Source organism: Schistocerca piceifrons, chromosome 1, assembly GCF_021461385.2.
Source record: "Schistocerca piceifrons isolate TAMUIC-IGC-003096 chromosome 1, iqSchPice1.1, whole genome shotgun sequence".
NCBI classification, from domain to species: Eukaryota; Metazoa; Arthropoda; class Insecta; order Orthoptera; family Acrididae; genus Schistocerca; species Schistocerca piceifrons.
Genome location: NC_060138.1, coordinates 781,648,546 through 781,669,026, shown reverse-complemented (window position 1 = coordinate 781,669,026; position 20,481 = coordinate 781,648,546). Strand labels below are relative to the sequence as shown.

At 40.2% G+C, this 20,481-nt stretch overlaps 1 protein-coding gene across 1 annotated transcript in view; it reads right to left on the bottom strand.

Moving 5' to 3' along the window:
• The window catches only part of LOC124712866 (kinesin-like protein KIF11-A), a 226,950-nt gene that overhangs the window by 189,670 nt on the left and 16,799 nt on the right, over nucleotides 1-20,481 (bottom strand). The window lies entirely within an intron of this gene.

Below are 20,481 nucleotides of genomic sequence, written 5' to 3'. Positions count from 1 at the left end.
ATTTATTTTTTTGTAGCTTTCATTAAGCCCACCAGACAACGCTTCTGACTGCTAACAATCTCTAAATTTTAGATCCAAAGACTGCCTATTCTGTATCTACATCCGTACTTCACACGATACTGAGAAGTGCACTGTACCACACATCAAATTTTCTTATTGCTCCATTCACATATTTAGCACAGGAGAAATGATTTCTTAAGCAATCCTCTCTGTAGGCTGACTGCCCTTTATCATTATCTCACCACGTAACTGAAGTCTCACCCATTGTATTTACAATTAAGCCTACATGTTAATTCCACTTTGATAAACTAATCCAAATACCTGGATGTAACCATCTGCAGGGATTGTTATACCCAGGTACTTTTAATAGATACCAGACCCAATTGTGAGGATAAAGCTATTCTGAATTTTGTGAAGTGCACATGAAAGGGATTCTGCTATGTTCTGGAGCCTTCTTCAATTTTAACAATTTGATCTGTCTCTGAACACCAATGTAAGTAACATATATATTACATTTTTTGCAACAGAGAGAGATTTGAACTGGGCAGTACAGCTTTATGTTCATTTGAACAACCAGTCATACAATTAAAAATATCTGGAATGACTATATTGTTTACAAGAAAGATTCAATTTAAAAATATTTTCAATGTGTCACTTTCGCATATTGTTTTGCAGCTTCTTTAGTCCTAGTTGTGATATTAACACTCCATACAATTTTCATTTTCTTGTAAGTCAGTATCAGGTACTATTCATCAATCTCCAAGATTTTTGTTTCGAGTTACTGCAACACTGCATCGACTACCACAATAGTAGTGTTGTGACAACTTCCTGACGACCACCTCATTTCTGGAGCTACAGCGATCCAATGTTACAATCACTCTTCACAAGAAAGGAAACAAAATGTTCATTAGTGTATATTCACACTTCTTCACGTGTTCCATGCCAAGTGGGCTAATTTCGAAAAAGTGTGAAAATTTATTTTAACATTGGTAAAGTTTTACTTTTACCGTTTAATAGTTGCAGAGATACAGTCATTTGCTTGACCCAATAGCATACCTTTCAACAGTGTACCGATGAGTTATCAGCAACTTTGTGATAGTATCTCGAACAATATTTTCATAAATTAAAGAAAACTAGGCCAAAGTGAAATTTAGCTTATCAAATCTCCAGATCTAATTGTGAGATAAACCTGACATTGATTGCAATAAATTACCAAACCAAGGTCTCAGAATATATAATTTCATTTGCCTCTTGCTTTCCAATGGTTTACAAGCAGTGGTCAAGTTAACAATTTTTGTAAAAATCCCAAAAATGGAAATTTTCAGCACATCATTTTTGGAAAAGTATTTCCTGCAAACACAGTTAAACTATTTTCATTAGACTACATTCTGAGCCATCTAAAAAAGCTAGATTTGGTCTTTCAATACGAGCATATAAGGCGCTAAAAAAAAAAAAACAATGAAACAGCGAAGGTGGTGTGAAGCTATGTCCCTTCACTGATAAACTAAATCTGACATTTTATTATGTTTTTCAATTGTTTAGTAGTATTTAGGTAGAATCAGAAGTCCCAATGAAGAGACGTGAGATTTCAACCGAAAAACAAATATAAAGTGTAAAAGAGTTGTGATTTTTAAACATATCTTAAGCACTCAGCACTATAAAATTCTTTTTCTAAAAATGAAAGGGTGTAAAGAATCCAGCAATAAGCACAGTGCTCTTTTCTGTGTATCTAATAATTTAAGCTAATCAACTGAGATTTCCAGTATGGCAGTTTAAAGTCAGCAATTTGAAGAATGCTCACACCACTGTGAAAAGTACCGAGCTATGGACCAGATGTTATAGCAATTGCTAGCCGATTCATACAAGATGACCCATTACTGTGTATAAGCAATGGATCAATGCCAGTCCGGACACTCAGGGCACGAAACAAATGCCAGTGGATTAATTTATTTAGCAAGTAGGAACAAAAATTTACAATTTTCATGTCATCATTACGCCATTAAACATCAAAGTTCGCATCTTTGAACCACTACATTTGATCTAATAACAGGTAAGATTATTATCCTAACGGATTTTGCCAAAAATTACTCATTTACCATTCAGGAAGCAATGCAAGTTTTTCACTGTGAAAACAGTTGAGCAAAAATTCACCCATTCATTCATCTTCTATTTTTCCAAAATAAGGAAGTGGAATCAGAGTTCTTTAACCTGTCCATGACTGTCTGCAACAATACAATTACTTTTGATACTGACAAATTATGTAAAAAAAAACTTGCTCGGATTTCCCCCACATCCATTATTTCCACTGATAGCTCCGAGACCTAGATAAAACTACCTCAATTTGTGCTGTCATAAAAGACTTTAGAATGACAACAGAAAGGATTTTCTATGCTGCAATTCATGTAAAGTCACCTTGCAATGAGATAGAAGATACAACAAATTTATTAGCGTCAAGAGCAAGCTTGCAATGGCCAGTTGATGGGCAGATTATTACACCTATTGATGTGTCACTTCTACACAGAGCATTAATGTAATTAAATTTGCATTCACCAGCAAAGAAGGTGAACAAAATAGATCTTCATGAGGACTCTTGTACCAGCTTGAGAAAAATAATTTTTTTCCAACTGATGAAACAACACTTCAAGTTAGCAGAGTTTGAAATAACAAGTCATCTTTTCTGGCAAATATTAGTTACACTGAAGGAGGTATATTAACATCAGATCTACAGCCAGGACAACTGAACACTGCACGTATCTATTTATGAAAGATTTATTTATTTATTTTCTTTCTTTGTTATGGTTTTAGGGCGCAAAACTGCTACGGTCATTAGCGCTCGGTCTGTGACTTAGGAAAAGGTAAAAAAACCAAACTGGAAACCAGCAGCAATGGGAGCGAAACTCAAAAAAGTGAGAAACTAAAAACAGAAGGAAAGCATAAAAAACCACTATAGAAGGGGAGTTGTTTGTCCCCAAAAAGAGCTTCAAATGACTGACATCATCTCACCGACACTAATAAACTCGAGAATGCAATCACCTGAGCGCGTACCATCTGTTAGAAGGGAAGATATATCAGGTGACAACTGTAGACGGGCATGTAACGGAGTAAAATAGGGGCACTCAAGTAAAAGGTTTCTCACCGTCCACAGTTGAGAGCAGTGGGGACAAGGCGGGAAAGGATCGCCACTTTAAAGATGTCGATGGCTAAAAAGACAGTGCCCTATCCAGAGTCTAGTTAAAATTACCTCCTCCCGACAACGAGTTCGGGAGGAAGAGGTCCTAGCACAGGAAAGGGCTTTCACGTCCTGCACTTTATTATTGGGAAGTGTAGACCAATGTGCTTGCCATAAAAGAGTAGAAGAGTAACACAACGACATAAAACACTGTAAATGGGCAAAGGGAACCATGCGAACAGCAGAGAAGAGGAGAAACTGCAGCCTTGGCCGCTACATCGGCCGCCTCGTTTCCACGGATACCAACATGTCTTGAGATCCAGAGGAACGCCACAAACGTCCCCCAAGTGGAGCAAGTGGAGGCAGTCCTGAATCCGGTGGACCAGAGGGTGGACAGGGTAGAGAGCTTGGAGAGTGAGGAAAGAGCTGAGCGAATCTGAGCATATAATATACTCTATCCATTGATGGCGATGGATGTATTGGACAGCCTGGAGAACAGCGTAAAGCTCAGCAGTAAAAACCAAACACTGGTCGGGAAGCCGAAATAGATTTGGGGTGTCATCAACAATATAGGCACTCCCAACACCAAATGATGTTTTTGAGCCATCAGTGTAAATGTGGCATCCTTCATTTGTGCGCATAGAGCAGCAAATGCCCGGCGATTAACAAGAGCAGGGGTACCATCCTTGGGAAACTGACAAAGGTCACAGAGCAGGCAGGTGCGGGGCCGGAGCCAAGGTGGTGCTGTACCCCAAGTTGTCAAGAACGTTTTAGGAAAGTGGAAGAAAAGAGAACATAGCAGTTGACGGAAGCAGACTCCCAGTGGTAGTAGAGAGGAAGGGCGGCCAGCTTACCCTAAATCCAAGGAGACGTTGAAAAAATGTCAAGGGCCGGATTAGCAGGCATGGAAGACAGATGGCTAGCATAACGTCTCAGAAGGACAGCTCGCCGATTGGACAGCAGAGGTTCAGCAGTCTCAGCATAAAGTCTTTCCACGGGGCTGGAGTAAAAAGCTCCAGTCGCTAAATGTAATCCACAGTGGTGGACAGAGTCGAGACACCGAAGAATAGACAGCCGAGCAGAGGAGTAAACTATGCTTCCCTAGTCCAATTTTGAGGGAACTTAGGCACGATAGAGGAGGAGAAGGACCACTCACTCCACTCCCCAGGAGGTACCATTTAGGACACGGAGGGTGTTGAGGGATCGCAGACAGCGAGCCGAAAGATAGGAAACGTGGGAGGACCAGCACAGTTTTTTGTGAAACATAAGACCCAAGAATTTAGCGACGTCCGCGAACAGAAGGTTAACAGGGACTAGATGTAAGAAAGGCGGAAGAAACTCAGTACGACACCAAAAATTGACAAAAACCGTCTTACTGAGAGAAAAGCGGAGGTGGGAGGTATAGAAAGTTCCGCAGCTGTAAGAATAACTTCTGAAATATGAGTGACCTCATCGTCAACGCTAGGAAAGCGACGGTCATCGAATGAGAAACAAGTGTCCAATCGGCTTGGGCAAACTCCCAGCATCTCGGTCGCATATATGGCTGCAATGTAAGGACACAAATGTGTATCAGCAAGAGCGAACCATTCAAAGCACCGAGCTAGCGGATCAGTACCGACCGAAAGTCCAAATGAGAGAAATTTGTAGTGGAGGCAGACAAAAATGTAGGGTCCCCAGTGTTGGGGCAAACAAGATCCACTTGGTGGAAGACGTCTATCAATAGTGAGCCGCACGGACAAGGACGCGGAGATCCCCAAAGCCCCGACCAGCAAATAGGGGGGCAGAAGCTGACCAAGAAGATGGAGATCAGCTCTTGCCATTGGTGTGGACGATGGAATGTATGCATTACAAATAGAGAAGGAGTATCCAGAAAGGGAAAGACGAATAGTGACAGCTTGGAAGGAACTGTTTATGGGAATTGGGTGATAATGGACAGTATCATGAAGAAGAAGCATGAGCCCTCCATGTGCCGGAGTGCCACCAACAGAGGGGAGATCAAATTGGACTGACTGAAAATGAGGGAAAACAAAGCGATCGTGGGGACGCAGCTTTGTTTCCTGAAGACAGAAGATGACCAGCGAGTAGGATCGTAAGAGGACGACAATTCATCCCGATTGGCTCAAATGCCGCAGATATTCCAATGGATAATGGACACAGGGTGGACAGAAAAGGGAAGAATGTGACCAAGGGTGCCCTCAACTCAATGGCTGCTCGGAGACGGTGGCCGACAGCGTGGAACAGCTTTCAGCCAAAGGCAGAAGATCCTTATCCATAGGTTGTTCGGGAGCAGCTCCTGCCACCAGCGATCAGCCGCCAGCAGTGCGCCTCGGCGACACAGAAGACGGCCAAGGGCGGTTACTGCCAGGTGGTGCTGTAGATGAGACACGCCGTGGCGGAGGAGGAGAGGAACTGGGTCTCTTATTATCCTTCCTGGAAACAGGACGTTGAGATGAGGGAGGAATCGATGGTTGTGAAGTCAGGGTATGTAAAAAATCTTCATGAGTAGGCTCTTTTTTGGAAATCCGGGTGTCTGATTTTGGGGCTCGTAATTTAGCAGACCCCGATGAAGAGTGAGCCATGGAGGGGATGGAGGTGGACAAGCACCCTCATGGGCATCCTTGCCACACGTAATGCATTTGGCCGGATTGGAACATGACTGGCTGGTATGATTGAACCGCTGACACCGATAGCAACACGTAGGGTTTGGGATGTAAGGGCGAACGGAAATTATGTCATAGCCCACTTTTATGTTCGATGGAAGTTGAAGTCGGTCAAATGTCAAGAAGACAGTACAGGTAGGAACAAAGTCTTTGTCAACCCTTTTCATGACTCGATGAATAGCTGTTACACCCTGGTCAGAGAGGTAGTTTTGAATTTCCTCGTCGGACAATCCGTCGAGGGAGTGTGCATAAACCACCCCATGTCATGAATTTAAAGTGCGGTGCGCTTCCACCCAGACAGGGAAGGTGTGTAGCAGTGAAGCACACAGCAATTTTTGTGCCTGGAGGGCACTGACTGTTTCTAACCGCAAGATGCCATTTCGTAATCGGGAACAAGACTTTACAGGACCTGCTATTGTGTCAACACCTTTCTGAATAATGAAAGGGTTGACTGTGGAGAAGTCTTTACCTTCGCCAGACCAAGAAACAACAAGGAACTGTGGCACTGATGGAAGAATTGTCTGTGGCTGAGACTCTTAACTTTCGCTTGTGAGCAGACATAGTAGATGATGATTAAACCATTGCGGAAGTATCCCCCCACGATTACCGGCATCTCCAATGGCGCACTCCTTCCTTGTGGGGACCCTCTCTGAGGGCATTCCCGCCTTAGGTGATTGTTCACACCTCAGAACACACCTCCCGAGAAACGGACGGAGGGACCAATCAGCACTTTCGGAAGGTAACAGCTCGGATAATCACCCCTCCCTGGGCCTGGTCGTTACCAGGGAATACATGTGTGTTCTACCTGTCTACCCGAGGCGGGGAATTACGTGTTACCTTGTTACCGGCTACGCGTGGGAATGCGTGGGTAGGCCTTCAGACACGCACAGAAAGGGGGGGGGGGGGGGGGGAAGAGATAGGGAGGAACAAAGAAAAGGAAAGGAAATAAGAGAGGTCTCAAACGCCGCAGCGGAGAAGAGGGTAAAGAGAAGAGGTAAGGAAAAGAGAAGGACAAAGGAAGGACAGAGACTTTCCAGCAGAGAAAGCAAAGAGGAGAGACTGTGACAGTTTCAAGCGTCCATCTCCAGACGTAGGCACTAAACATACTCCAAGAGGGGGAGAAAGGGAAGGGAAGAGGCGGAGGTGGGGAAGGATGTGAAAAAGGAATATATGCATCCCGGAAAGGAAAGAGGGCCACACTAGCTCGGGGTCCCGTGCTCACTACACACATATCCACAAAAGAGTTGTGGACCCCCTGGGGGTTACGAAAGAGAGGTGGATTGGAAACCTACTTAAGACTTCCGGCAGGCAGGAATATGCTTTAATAAGCTTCATCAGGGTGTACACATACACAAGGGAAAAAATTCCAGTATTTCCCAGTTAAAAACACACTTTTTGTGTTAAGTGACAGTATACTTTACCTCAAAACTGTAAAACTTATCAATCCTTTGAATGGTAAGGTTTTATACGTAGAGATTCCCAGCATTTAGAAAACAAAACCCAGCAAAGAATGGGTTTTTGCAAGCTCTTTTGATGGCAATTAAAATCATACCAAAATGATTATCAGTTGCGTAAGGCACCACATCATCTATGAAAGGAGAACTGTTACGAAGAAGAGACTAAATGCTGTAAACGAGCGGTTATACCATTTCTATCGAGAATTGATTTTAAATTTTGTTGTACAAACAGTAATCAGTAAGACTTCATAATAACGGATTCCAGTACAAGATGAAATTCTCGTTAGTATGCACGCACCCGGTTGCGAGTTAACAGATTTAAATACGCATTTTGCCCGCTCAGTTACGGGAACGAGCGAGCTCAGGCCGTTCTTCGTGACGTACGCGCCGCGGCCTGTCTTTCTCATGGGCCTCGATCAGTGCATAATACATGTTATGTACTCAACCACTAGCAGCATCATTGTTAAGTAGCACGACCATACAAAGACGAAAGGTTAATGGGTTAAAGGAATGTAAGTACACTATATCTTCACAAAAAGCTGAACTTTCACATATAATACTGGGCATTAACAATGTTTTGCTGCTTTTTCTCGAAGGGCGTGGTTAGGCAGGAACCTAAGAATGCTTCGGAAACTAAACTGCTGTATTTGATGTATTTCATATATATACTTTCCTATTACGCAAACATGCAGTCCAAATGCCGATGCGAATCAAAGGTCTTTCCAAAACGCGTTGTTTTTGCTGGATTTAGTTTCCTAAGTGCTCAGAAGTATAAAACCCCTAAACTTTCCATAAGCCATTTTCCAATAACACTATTTAGTTTTTATTTCATGATCATAGCTGCAGCGATTTAGGAGAACCATTACAAAGTGAAGTTTATACTTAGCTGTAGTCGGTGTCATGTTTTCTCAACGAGTGATGCATTAACTTTTACATTGTTTCTATTCGAAACTCTGCATATACTGTACAACATTTAAACACCTACTGACGTAAGGCTGCGAGCACTCACAACAAGGTCTAGGGATCTTTGAGAGCATTCTGCCTGACTGGGACTGGAGTGGCAATGAAGGATGGGACAGAATAGGAGTCACCATGGCGTCAGCTGGTCAATGCAAAGCGATCCAGTGACTGGATGAAGTGGGAAGAGACATCGCTGCGAGCTGAGGAGGTGAGGTGAGATGACCAAGGCAGCAATCGATCACACGAAAGACGAGCCATCGCTTTCAGCAGCTAACATCGTTACATGCCTGTTCAAAATCCCAATACCGTGAAACGCCGTAATAATACAGCCACTGTTACCGTGATTAAATACAAATAAAACAATTGCCGTTTATACAGTCAATGGCTAAAAATATAACTTGGTATATGTAAACAGAAAAAAAACCCATCGAGACAGTATTACAGGAAAATACTAGCTGACAAATAAGTGGTAAAGAAAACATTACGTAAGTTGGTCAATAATTAAAGAAGAAAAGTCTGGAGCAAGAGTCTTGAAATACGAGTTTATTGAGCCGAGTAGCATGTTCTTCAGATGATCATAGACTGCCGTGTAGCTAGCACGTAAACTAACTGGGAGGCCAAGTCGTTCGTAACCGGCGGACTTCATAACTTAGTAATCGTGGATGGCAGACGAGAGCAAGCAACCAATAGCTGTCGATAGAGAGAGAGAGAGAGAGAGAGAGAGAGAGAGAGAGAGAGAGAGAGAATAAGCTAGAACGAAAAGGTGGCGAACCCTTCAGAACTTTGGTCGATGAGCGAGGTGGCCTTAATATCTTTCGTCTTTATAATTGAGGTGCTGTGCTGTACATGTAAAATTAGCTAGAAACTTGCAACAGGTTACTGGAGTAAGACTAGTTGATACGTCCTGTCATTCATATTTTCTTAAAGGGTCAACAAACGCAGCGCTACTAATAATATCGTAATTAACGCCGATTGTTGCTTGGCAGAGACAGTGTTGTCAAATGTGCCTCGCTCGATTTTCAAATCACACAGTCTGTCAGTAGTCAGTGTGCTCGGCTCACCTGTTGAATTCAGTTCTGCGCACGTTCGGGGCAAAATTTTATAAACTGACAAGGTAGGTAACACTCATTGTGTCATATTTCATTATGCATAATAACGAGGCGCAGCCTTATTTACATCCATCGTTCTTCTTTCTCCAATAAAGGTTGCCCACCAACAACCACTGCGAGAGCGCCATGTCGATTGGTTTTCAAGATAGCTGGCTTTCAGATACAGCATTCAAGGACTGGTTGGTGAAAGTACCTACAGACCTTTATAGTGCTAAATGTGGATTATGTCCAGGGACCCTCATTAACATCCGTACAATGGGAAGATCGGCTCTTACAAGTGACATGATAAAACCCAAGAAGCACGTCACGAAAGCAGTTTCCAGCAAGTTTGTATTTCTACACCCGACTGGCGGCGACCACTTCAACCCAGCAGACAGATTCTACTTCCACTATCACATTTGCGGATTAAGCTGGGTCAACAACAGTGGCATTGGCCGCTGGAATTGTTGCGCCTCCGCAGAAGGATGACACTGCAATGTCGAAACCCATGGATAAATTGAGAGGAATTGATCGGATGGCAATAAAGGACAAAGTAACAAAGGCGGAAATACCGTGGTGTTTGGAGTGCATCGTTTCACACAAGTCACTGCGTGGTTCTGCGAACGACATGTTGCTTTTCCCCGCAATGTTCCCCGACAGTGAAGTGGCCAAGAGCATGCGTTTACAAAAGGACAAAATCGGTTATATCATGCAATATGGATTAGCTCCCTTCTTTGAGTCTGAAATTAAATCTGACCTCGTAAACGCATCAAGGATTGTTGTTTGTTTTGACGAATCCTTGAACAAGGTGTACAAAAGAATCCAGATGGACATTTTAGTGCGTTATTGGGACATTAAAAATAAATCTAGTGTGCACCCGTTACTACGCATCGGCTTTTCTAGGCAGTTCGACGGCAGCTAAGCTACTCGAGTCCTTCAAGAAAAAAAAATTCCCGGCAAAGCAATAAAAAAACTTTTACAAGTATCGATGGACGGCCCTAACGTCAACTTCGCGTTCTTAAGGGAACTTAAAAATTTTTTGAAAGAAATTGAAGGAGTAGACAACGTTTTACTGGAAATTGGAACGTGTGGGCTTCACGTTGTTCACGGCGCCTTCAAGTCCGCAATTCAAGAAACACAGTGGATGATAATTCAGTTTTTACGTGCCTTGTACAATCTTTTTAAGGATGTCCCTGCTAGAAGAGCTCTGCATATTTCGACAGCGGAATCGGAACTGTTTTCCTTAAAGTTTTGCACGATCCGATGGCTGGAGAATGTGGACGTTGCTGAGCGAGCTCTAGTAATTCTTCTGCTTCTACGAATATTTGTTGGAAAACTGGAAGAAAAAAACAAACGAAAATGTGCTAGCTACGGAGTAGTGGAGGATAACCTCAAGGACAAGCTACTTGGTCCGAAAATTGCCTTTTTCAAGACTCTTGCTGGAGACTTGACACCTTTCCTAAGGGATTTCCAATCCGATTGGCCGCTAGCACCGTTCCTCCACTCTGCTTTGACAGAGATAATGGAGACAACGATGACACGATTTGTCCAGCGGACGAAGATCTCGCCGTCAGTTAATTTGGACAAAGAATCCAATCTTTTGGGTGTGAACCACGTCAAGATTGGGTTCACCGTCAAGAATGAATTCAGAATGTGCAGGTCTCTCACAGCCCTTGAAATCGCTAAGTTCCGGAGCGAATGCAGAAGAAGAATGATCAAGCTTGTGTCAAAGTTGATGGAGAAATCTCCTTTACACTTCAGGTTGACAAAAGCTGTAAGCTGCTTTGATCCCACAATAGCATGCAGGGAGGCTGGTCCCAAACGATTTCATTCCTTTCTACAGATTTTGGTGGAGAGCAATTGGATTAACAGTGTATGTGCCAATAAACAGGGTGTATATGTGGACAAGGAAAAAAACATTCCCGGATTTTTCCCGGATTTCCAGGTTAAAAATACACGTTCTCCCGGGTGACAGTATATTTTTCCTTATCAATCCTTTGAATGGTTATGGTTTTATATATGGGTGTACAATTTCCCGGCACTTTAAAAAACGAAACTCAGGGAAAAAGATATGTTTTGGAAATATCTTTGATGTGCAGCAACATGTACGCTGCGTATTTTCGTATTACGAAAATTCCACCAAACACCGCATGTTATTTTCTGAATCATTGAAATCGAGATTGCGATGCGCTTTTGTAAGCCGTTCTAGCTCATGTCACGGGATCCCGCCAGCCGATGACAGCGGATATTCAGACCGTAGGACACGTGATGTAGTCAGCCAGCAGCAACATCATTGTTAAGTAGCACGAACACACAAACAGGGAAAGTAAATAGTTTAAATTAATATACATAGTGTTGCTACAAGAAAAGCAAAGCTTTCACATATAATACTGGCCTCAAGCTGCAAGAGAAGCTAATCTTTCTCATATACTGTTGATGTTTTTTGCGCGTGTTACACTTTAAGACATATCGCACAGATTTTCCGGTAAAATTTTCAATTACGACATAAATGTCTGATCTTCAGGGTTTGAAATTCTTCTAAATGGCTCGTCATCAAAGAGTTGATTTTCAAATGAGAGTCAAACGCTCTGTGGTTTAATAAATTCATGGTACATTCTTGCACATAGTTCAACTTTGGTAAAAGGATATTTACTTTGAAAGTAACGCTTTTCAAACCACTATTCGCAATATTTTTGCTCTGAGCACTATGGGACTCAACATCTTAGGTCATAAGTCCCCTAGAACTGAGAACTACTTAAACCTAACTAACCTAAGGATATCACACACACCCATGCCCAAGGCAGAATTCGAACCTGCGACCGTAGCAGTGCCGCGGTTCCGGACTGCAGTGCCAGAACCGCACGGCCACCGCGGCCGGCCGCAATATTTTCTCGTGACATGTTAGAAATAGGTTCGTTTCAGCAGGCGCCAGAGAGCGCAGATAACAGGAGACACCACACTTTGGTACCTATCATGATGTAGGAAGCCCGTATGTACGTACGTGTAAAATACAGAGGATACTGCAAGAGCATCGGAACTTTGTGAACCATATTAAAATGTGCACATTTAAAGTGCATACCTAAAGGGCACATTCGTATGTCCATATTCCCAATGAAGTAGACCTCGATCTGATATTAAGCTTTTCAGTGTGGTTTTCGGGATGTAAATTTTCTTGGAGCACCAGTACTGAATTATATCATGTTTGCTTCTTTATTATGGCATAAAGGTGGAAAGGTGGAAATAAAATAAAATCTGAAACTAATGACATATTTCAGCCTTCCGTAATTATGTGAATGTGTTTTAATTCAATTGATAGCTCCCGGCCACAGATATCCGTTTTCTTTTCATTTGACGTGAGAGTAAGCGAAGGGGAAACAGCAAAATCACTAAATGTAAACACGGGTCACGTGGGGACTACCCACTATTACTCAGACTGCTCTGCGCATCAGCCCCAGATCTACGACATTTGCGTAGCGGGTCAACACTAAAAAAAAATCGAATTTTCAAAATATGTTCATCTTGTAGCGCACATCTTTCTGAAAAGTCTGAAATATAAAATATATGTATTCGAGGAAAAGTAAGACATATTATTTGGTCTTCAGTATGCCAAAGTGCAGTGCCACGCCTGTTCATAAAGCATTTTTCTACAACACGTCCAAACTATATTCAGGACAGTGCAAATTTAAATGTCCTGTGGTGCCTCTCCTGTTCCCAGTCGGTCAGTTTGACAGCCTGCTCCTCTTAAAAAAAATCTCGCAATTAATAACGGATGGGATTACTTGTAATCGAGAGAACAACAACTCTTCAGAAAATCTGAACTCTTTATTGCCTATTAGTTAATAACTTGCTGTTTTGTGCAATAAAAAATTACATATAGGATATATAAAACTAATACTGACAAGAGATAAGCAAGAAATTACACATTTCTTCAAACCTTTGTGCCTAGCATTTTTTTCTCTCTAATCTTGCTACAGCTTCACATGGCATGCCTTCCTTTCTGCGAAAGAATCTATTACCTCATCAAAGTTTGTCAAACGATTTGCTACATGAAAAATCAAAATGTCGTTATCTAATACTGAAAAAGCTGTTAATACAAATAATACCTAAGACTGGTGTGGTTTCTCGATCTGATTATGTCTATTTTGTCACTGTCTGCTAGATAAAACAAAATAGGCCTTTCTAATATGGCAGCAATTTTGTAACACACCAAATAAACGAGACTGTTTTGGCACAAATGGCCATTTTTATAACGACAGAATATAGTTCACATAGTACCAATATCAAATGCCTATTAGGCCTACCACAAGCAAAAAGGTTTATGTTAGGAAATAGTTTCACATTTCATTCATACGCACCAGCTTCTCGAGCATGAGATCGGAAAGTAGTACCGGTATTACGAAATTTTTATATAAATTTGGAATCGTCTTATTCTTCCATAATTTGTGTGATGTCCCCGTTTGTTCTCCTTTCTCGTTCTAACAAACAATCCTGTCATCACCTATTCTGTAGCTATTGGTGCCATTGTCAAAATTTGTTCGCCGATCAACTTCACTAACCCCGCCAGAATCGCAGGTTTAGTTATCCCGCGATTATTTTCCGGTTAGGCGTTATTACGTGTTCCAACAATGTTTTCCGCGTTACTTCCAGAATAGAACTTATCGGCTGCTAGCCGGGGACTGTACTACTGGTCCTTACTAGTGTAGCGATCTGGCCAAAAATTTTCTGTCAAAATTTCATTTTTTTGGATACACCAAGAAGATAATACGTAATCTTTCTCATCTGTAATTCCTGTCAGTCGTTTATTTCCATTCTGGTAGACTGAATCTATGGATTTCGCTAGTAATTATAACAATGCTGATCATTCGCAAACCCAATCAACCACATAATCAGACAGTGATTGGCATTCATCCGTTCGGCTTTACTCCCTCAGCTCGTATAGTGCCGCCCCCTTTTGTCTGCGAAAGTTTATTTCTAGATACGACGAGGATTCTTCTGACAGGGACATCACGTACACAATGCATGCATTCAAAAGTCTACTTATGATTCATTCAGAAATCAATTTAAAATGGGTTCAAAAATGTTCAAAAACCAACAGGGAAGTGTTTCAAAATCATATGAATAATCGATAGGCAAACGTGCGCTGGATGCTAGGCGCTTTGTGAAACAAGTTTTTTTCCTCAAGAATATGAATTTGGCGCCCCCTTTTCCTGGTAGCATCTAGCTTGCTGCGACAGCTTGCATAGCCAACAGCCAAATTCCTGTAGCCAGAAGCGGGAGAATCTGCTACTGAAACGTGATTCAACTGCGCATGCGCGCGAGCCCGCTCTTAACTCTAAAACGAATCCAATGTAAACAGTTGTGACTTCATGCTCATTGGAGACAATTTGTTGTTATGAAGCACTGCATAGTCTCCCTAAAGCCTTTGACACATTTTCAATTGGCAGACGCTTGCATGAGCACTGTGTGTCGTTGTTGTATATGGTTCATTTCCTATGCAATTTAAGTTATTTTCGTTTTTTTCTCTCGTTTATGTTTTATTGTTGAAGTATTATTCTGCAGTAGCGGGATACAGTAATATCCTTTGTTAGAGATTCGGTTCTTACCAGTCAAAATTACAAAAATTTAACTGTAAACTAAAACAAAAATTCCCGGAATTCTAAGAATATCCCGGGTTTTTCCCTGTTTTCTCCCGGATGAAAAAATTCCCGGGTTTTTCCCGGATCTCCCGGTTGTCCCGGGTCGTATACACCCTGTTTCACTGTTGCCAGAGAGCACCAGAAAACAGTCATTACCACTTGACACAGGAAGGCCTTATGTTCATATGTATATAGCATTCATCTTCTTACATTATGTCATAAAAGAAACAGGACATCACAGGATACTCCAACAGCATCAGAATTTTGTAAACCGTACTAAATTCGTAATTCGGCTTAAAGTGCGCATTCATATGTCAAGATTCGTAATGAAGTGTGCCCATACCCGATATTAAGCTTTTCAGTGGAGTCATTCCATGTCAAATCAACACACTTTGAATAAAAATTTTACCTCACCTTCTTAGATTTTGCTGAAAGTTGGTATACTTATAGTGGGTGCTGAAACTAAGAAAAATACCAAATTTCAATTTTTTACCTCAAACCATTCATGAAATATGGTCATGTAAACTTTTCAAAAACTGGCCAAAAATGTGTGAACGGACTTTATTTAAATTGCCCTAGCAGCTGCCCTAATTGAGCTAGAGAACTGGGAAAGGTGTCATTTTGCATAATTTTTCATGCTCTTTCCAGTGATAGACAAAAAAACGTAGCTCCTAATTTATAACCTTTTTCAAAATGGTAATTATTATTCCGATTTAATTTTTTTACAAGAAGCACATAATTGAAAATTTTCAAAATATTTCCACGCTACTTCATACTGTTGTAAGTCACATGGCAAAATATAAATGTGGGATGATGATGAAGGGTTCATTGTTAAAAAAAATTATTCTGGACTCTTGTTTTTCACTAATGGCCCTAGTTTGACCAAACTGACCTTGTAAGGTAGTACGCCAGTAGAGGACCGTATACATAGGGCTTGATGTCTGTACAATAATTCAGAGACTGTAGCCATTGTTGAGATGATGTAATCTGCATTGTTACCTTCTAAGGCTTTGTGTGCCTACAGCATTATTGTGCACTGTGGTTTTAGTGCAAATCAATTGTTACCTCTGTGTTGACCAGTCTGTATCTATTATATTTAATAGTTCATTTTCAAGTACATCTATACACTGAAGGGCAGTTTATAAGTGGTTTTTGTATAAATATGGAACCAAGTAAAAAGTGCAGTGCTGTAAGAGTGCAGTGTTGTAATCCACTGAAGAAGTCAAATCATTTTATTAGAGACAGAAAAAAAAACTGAGAAATGTCACAACATGGATGTCCAAATTATTTCCTCAAATACCAAGTGGTGCCAAGACTTGTGATAAATGTAGGAGAGATGTAACCAAATTGAAAAATACACCAGAGCTCATCAGTGATGAAAGTGTTGAAGAATCTTCTGGATCAGAGATAATCATCCGAGACCAAGACCCTGAGTTCACTCCAACTTCAGTAGCAGTTAAAACATTGAACACAACACTTCAAGAACTAGGTGAGTCCCCAATTGACAAGAGAAAACTAACATCTAGGCATTACGGTCAATCAAAAGTGAAGAAAATCTCATCAATGACACGTGAACTTTTTGTTGCTCCTGAAACTTCTTCGTCAGATACTGATACTAATGAATCCGTTCTTCAAAATCTTAAAAGAAACTTTAAAAATTCTATAAGTAGAGCAAAAACACTAATGATTCTTACAAGTTTACCTGAAAAGTGGAGTGTCAGGAAAATAATGAGGGAATTTAATGCTCCTAATTGCATTGTTGGGCAGTCCAAAAAAATTTTGAAAGAGAAAGGATTCATGGAAGGTCCAAACCCAAAACCAGTTTACCAACAGAAACTGTCAAAACTATACATTCATTTTATGAAAATGATGAAGTTAGCAGGGCAATGCCAGGTATTAAAGATTGTGTGACAATTACAGAAACAAGAGGAAATAAAACAAAAATATCAAAAAGATTTATTCTGCGTAACCTTAAAGCAGCTTACAAGCATTTTAAAGACAAGTTTCCTAACATAAAAATAGGTTTCTCTAAATTTGCTGAGTTGAGACCAAAACATTGTGTATTAGCTGGCCAGAGTGGCACACACACACTGTCTGCGTGTGCACAACTCACCAAAACATAAAATTAATGATAGAAAATGCCAAACTAAATACAGTAACAAACAGCAGCTTAAACAATTATAAGCAGTGCATTGCAAAAATGCTTTGCAATCCATCATCAGTTGATTGTAACATGGGAAACTGGGAATACTGCCCAGGAGAAACTGTCATACGTAAAATTTTAAAAGACTTTTCATGAAAACTTAATTGAACAAGTTCAGTTCCGACAGTGGATGTCAGTTGACCGATGTAATCCGTAAATTGTTCAGAAAACTTCTGAAGAATTCATAGATTTATTTTGTAGTCAGATGTCGACTTTGATTCAGCATGACTTCATTGCCAAGCAACAACGAACATTCCTAATTCCACAAGAGAAAACCTTATGGAATCTGAATTTCTTGTCATATGTGATTTTTCAGAAAATTATAGTATAGTTCTACAGGATGAAGCTCAGAGTTTCCACTGGACGAGACAACAGATTACCATTCATCCTTTTGTTATATATTACAAACAGGAAGACAAAATTGAGCATATGAGCTTTGTCATTGTTTCTGATTGCCTGGAGCACAATACAACTGCAGTTTACACCTTCCAAAAGAAGCTAATTTCATATCTAACAAATAAATTTCAAAAGATACCACTCAGTATAAAAATAAGAAAAACTTCCTGAACCTTTGCCTTCACGAGGAAGACTTCAACATAAAAGCTGAATGGCATTTTTCAGCCACAGCACAAGGGAAAGGGCCTTGTGATGGAGTAGGGGGTTCAGTAAAGACTGGCAGCTCGTGCGAGTTTGCAAAGGCCATACCAAAATCAGATCCAAACCGCACGAGGTCTATTTGAGTGGGCAGTAGATAATATCACAAATGGTGATTTTGCATATTCCACTCAAGAAGACTACACTGCTTCAGAAATATTCTTAAAAAGCCGACTTGAAGAGGCATTGTCAATCAAAGGAACACAGCAATTTCACGCTTTCATTCCCAACACTACATCAAAATTAATAGTCAAATACTTCTCAGGTGATATGCAGAGTTAGGAGAGGGAAGTAACATCACCAGACAAACTGAAGTTACAAGATGTATCGAGTATGTCACCACATTATATGGCAGAAACTGGTGGTTTGGGTACATTTTAGAAAAAAAAACAAAGAACTTGATGAAGTGAAAATAACTTTTCTTCATCCATGTGGACCAGCTAAGTCATTCTCTTATCCTGCACATGCAGATGCCCTGTGGGCGTCAGTTGTGGATGTTCTCACAAAAGTGAATCCATTTACTCCGACAGGGAGAACATACATTCTTAATGAAAGTAATGTAAACCAAACCCAGTCAGCTTTATTAAAATGTAATATGTGAAGTTCCAAGACAATTTATTGGGAAACTACTTTCAACTCAAAACTTAATTTTTGTCTCAGGTTAGTGTTATGTATATTTTATAGAAAGTTGTTTCAAAATTATTGTTAGTACCTATTGCATTAAATTTAGCTATGTACCGATACCTGTTACTCAAAAACAAGCATTACGTATTTAATTTGTTTAATAGTTCCATTTCAAATATCATGGACCAGAACTATTATGTAAATACTTGTACTTATTCATACTTTATTTCAGTTTGTAGTTAAATGCTCACTTTCTTGTTTTTGTTATATCGGTTAATATACTGTTAGTGAAGTTGTATGAAATTAAAATAAGCAATCAACTTAATTATAAAATATGCTGATCTGTTTTGGTTTAAAAAGGTGATGTTTTGATATTTATAATACTTTTTTTACTTACCTTTCAGCATATTCTAAAGAAATTCCTGTTTGTTAAAGGTCAATTTGGTCAAACTAGGGCCGTTAGTGAAAAACAAGAGTCCGGAATAATTTTTTTTAACAATGAACCCATCATCATCCCAGATTTATATTTTGCCATGTGATTTATTAATTACCATTTTGAAAAGGGTTATTAATTAGAAGCTAAGTTTTGTTGTATATCCCTGGAAAGAGCATGCCAAAAGACACCTTTCCCAGTTATCTAGCTCAATTAGGGCAGCTCCTAGGACAATTTAAAAAAGTCCATTCACACATTTTTGGCTGGTTTTTGAAAAGTTTACATAGCCATATTTCAGGAATTGTTTGAGATAAAAAAAATTGAAATTTGGTATTTTTCTTAGTCTCAGTGCCCACTATAAGTACACAAACTTTCAGCAAAATCTAAGAGGGTGAGGTAAAATAGGTGTGTTGATTTGACATGGAATGATGACCCATTGCGGTTTTTGGGGCAAATTTTCTTGGAGTACCAATACAGTATTGTCTAGTGTTTGGCTCTTTTATATGTACCAGAAGATGAAAACATGCACATTAAATTCAGTAAACAGTTGAAACTAGCCTACATTGTGAAATTAAAAAATTCATTTCAAATAAATTGACTACTTCTGTTGAAAATATTAATAACAGCCAAATTTCTTTCAAAAATCAACAAAAATGACTTCATTGTTCTGCAAGACCATTAATGCATGACTGCCAAAAACGTGAACGAGATCAGAAAACTGAAACTAACAACAATTTTAGCCTTCCGTGATTATGTGAATGTATTTTAATTCACTTGACAGCTCCCGGCCACAGAAATTCATTTAGTTTTCATTTGACGTGAGAGCTGTAAACCAAGAGAAAACAACAAAATCACTACATGTAAACACAGGTCACATGGAGACTACCCCCTTCACCACTATAACTGAAGACTGGTCTGCGCATGCATGAATCCAGCAGCTAGGGGGTGCCAGAAAAACTTCTCCTGGTAGCATCTGACTGTTTGTTGCTACTGCTGATTCAGCTACACAGCCAGAAACAGGAGAAAGTACTGCTCATAAGTGTCTCAGCTGTACAAGCGCACAAGCATGAACCTGCTGCCAACTGCTCATTTCCTTTGTAACTTAAGTATTATTTTTTACTTTTTTCCTGTCATTTATGTTTCATTGCTGCGGCATACTCACAGTAGTTGGATATAGCAAAATTCTCTGTTACAGTATCAGTTCCTAGCTGTCAAAACCACAAATTTTAACTGTAAACTAAAATGAAAAATTTCTAGAATTCTAAAAAAATTCCGATATTTTTCCCGGTTGTGTCTGTGCATATATGCACCCACATAGCCCAGCAAATTTGTTTTATTGGTCATCATGGAGTGACAAGTGTGGTGTTCCAGATCTGTCTTTATTGCAGTTATTATAGCTCAGTCGGTGACAATCTGCCCAGCAAATGAGACTTCTAAACTAAGTAGCTTAGAGTGGACATAAACTTCAGACCTAAAAGAGACAACATCTACTTCTGGCCTCTTATGTTTGCATTAAAAAAGCAAATCAAGCATTAGGTGGTTTGGAACATGGCCTTACTAATGAGTATGGTTGAAAAAGAGTATGCAGAATATAATT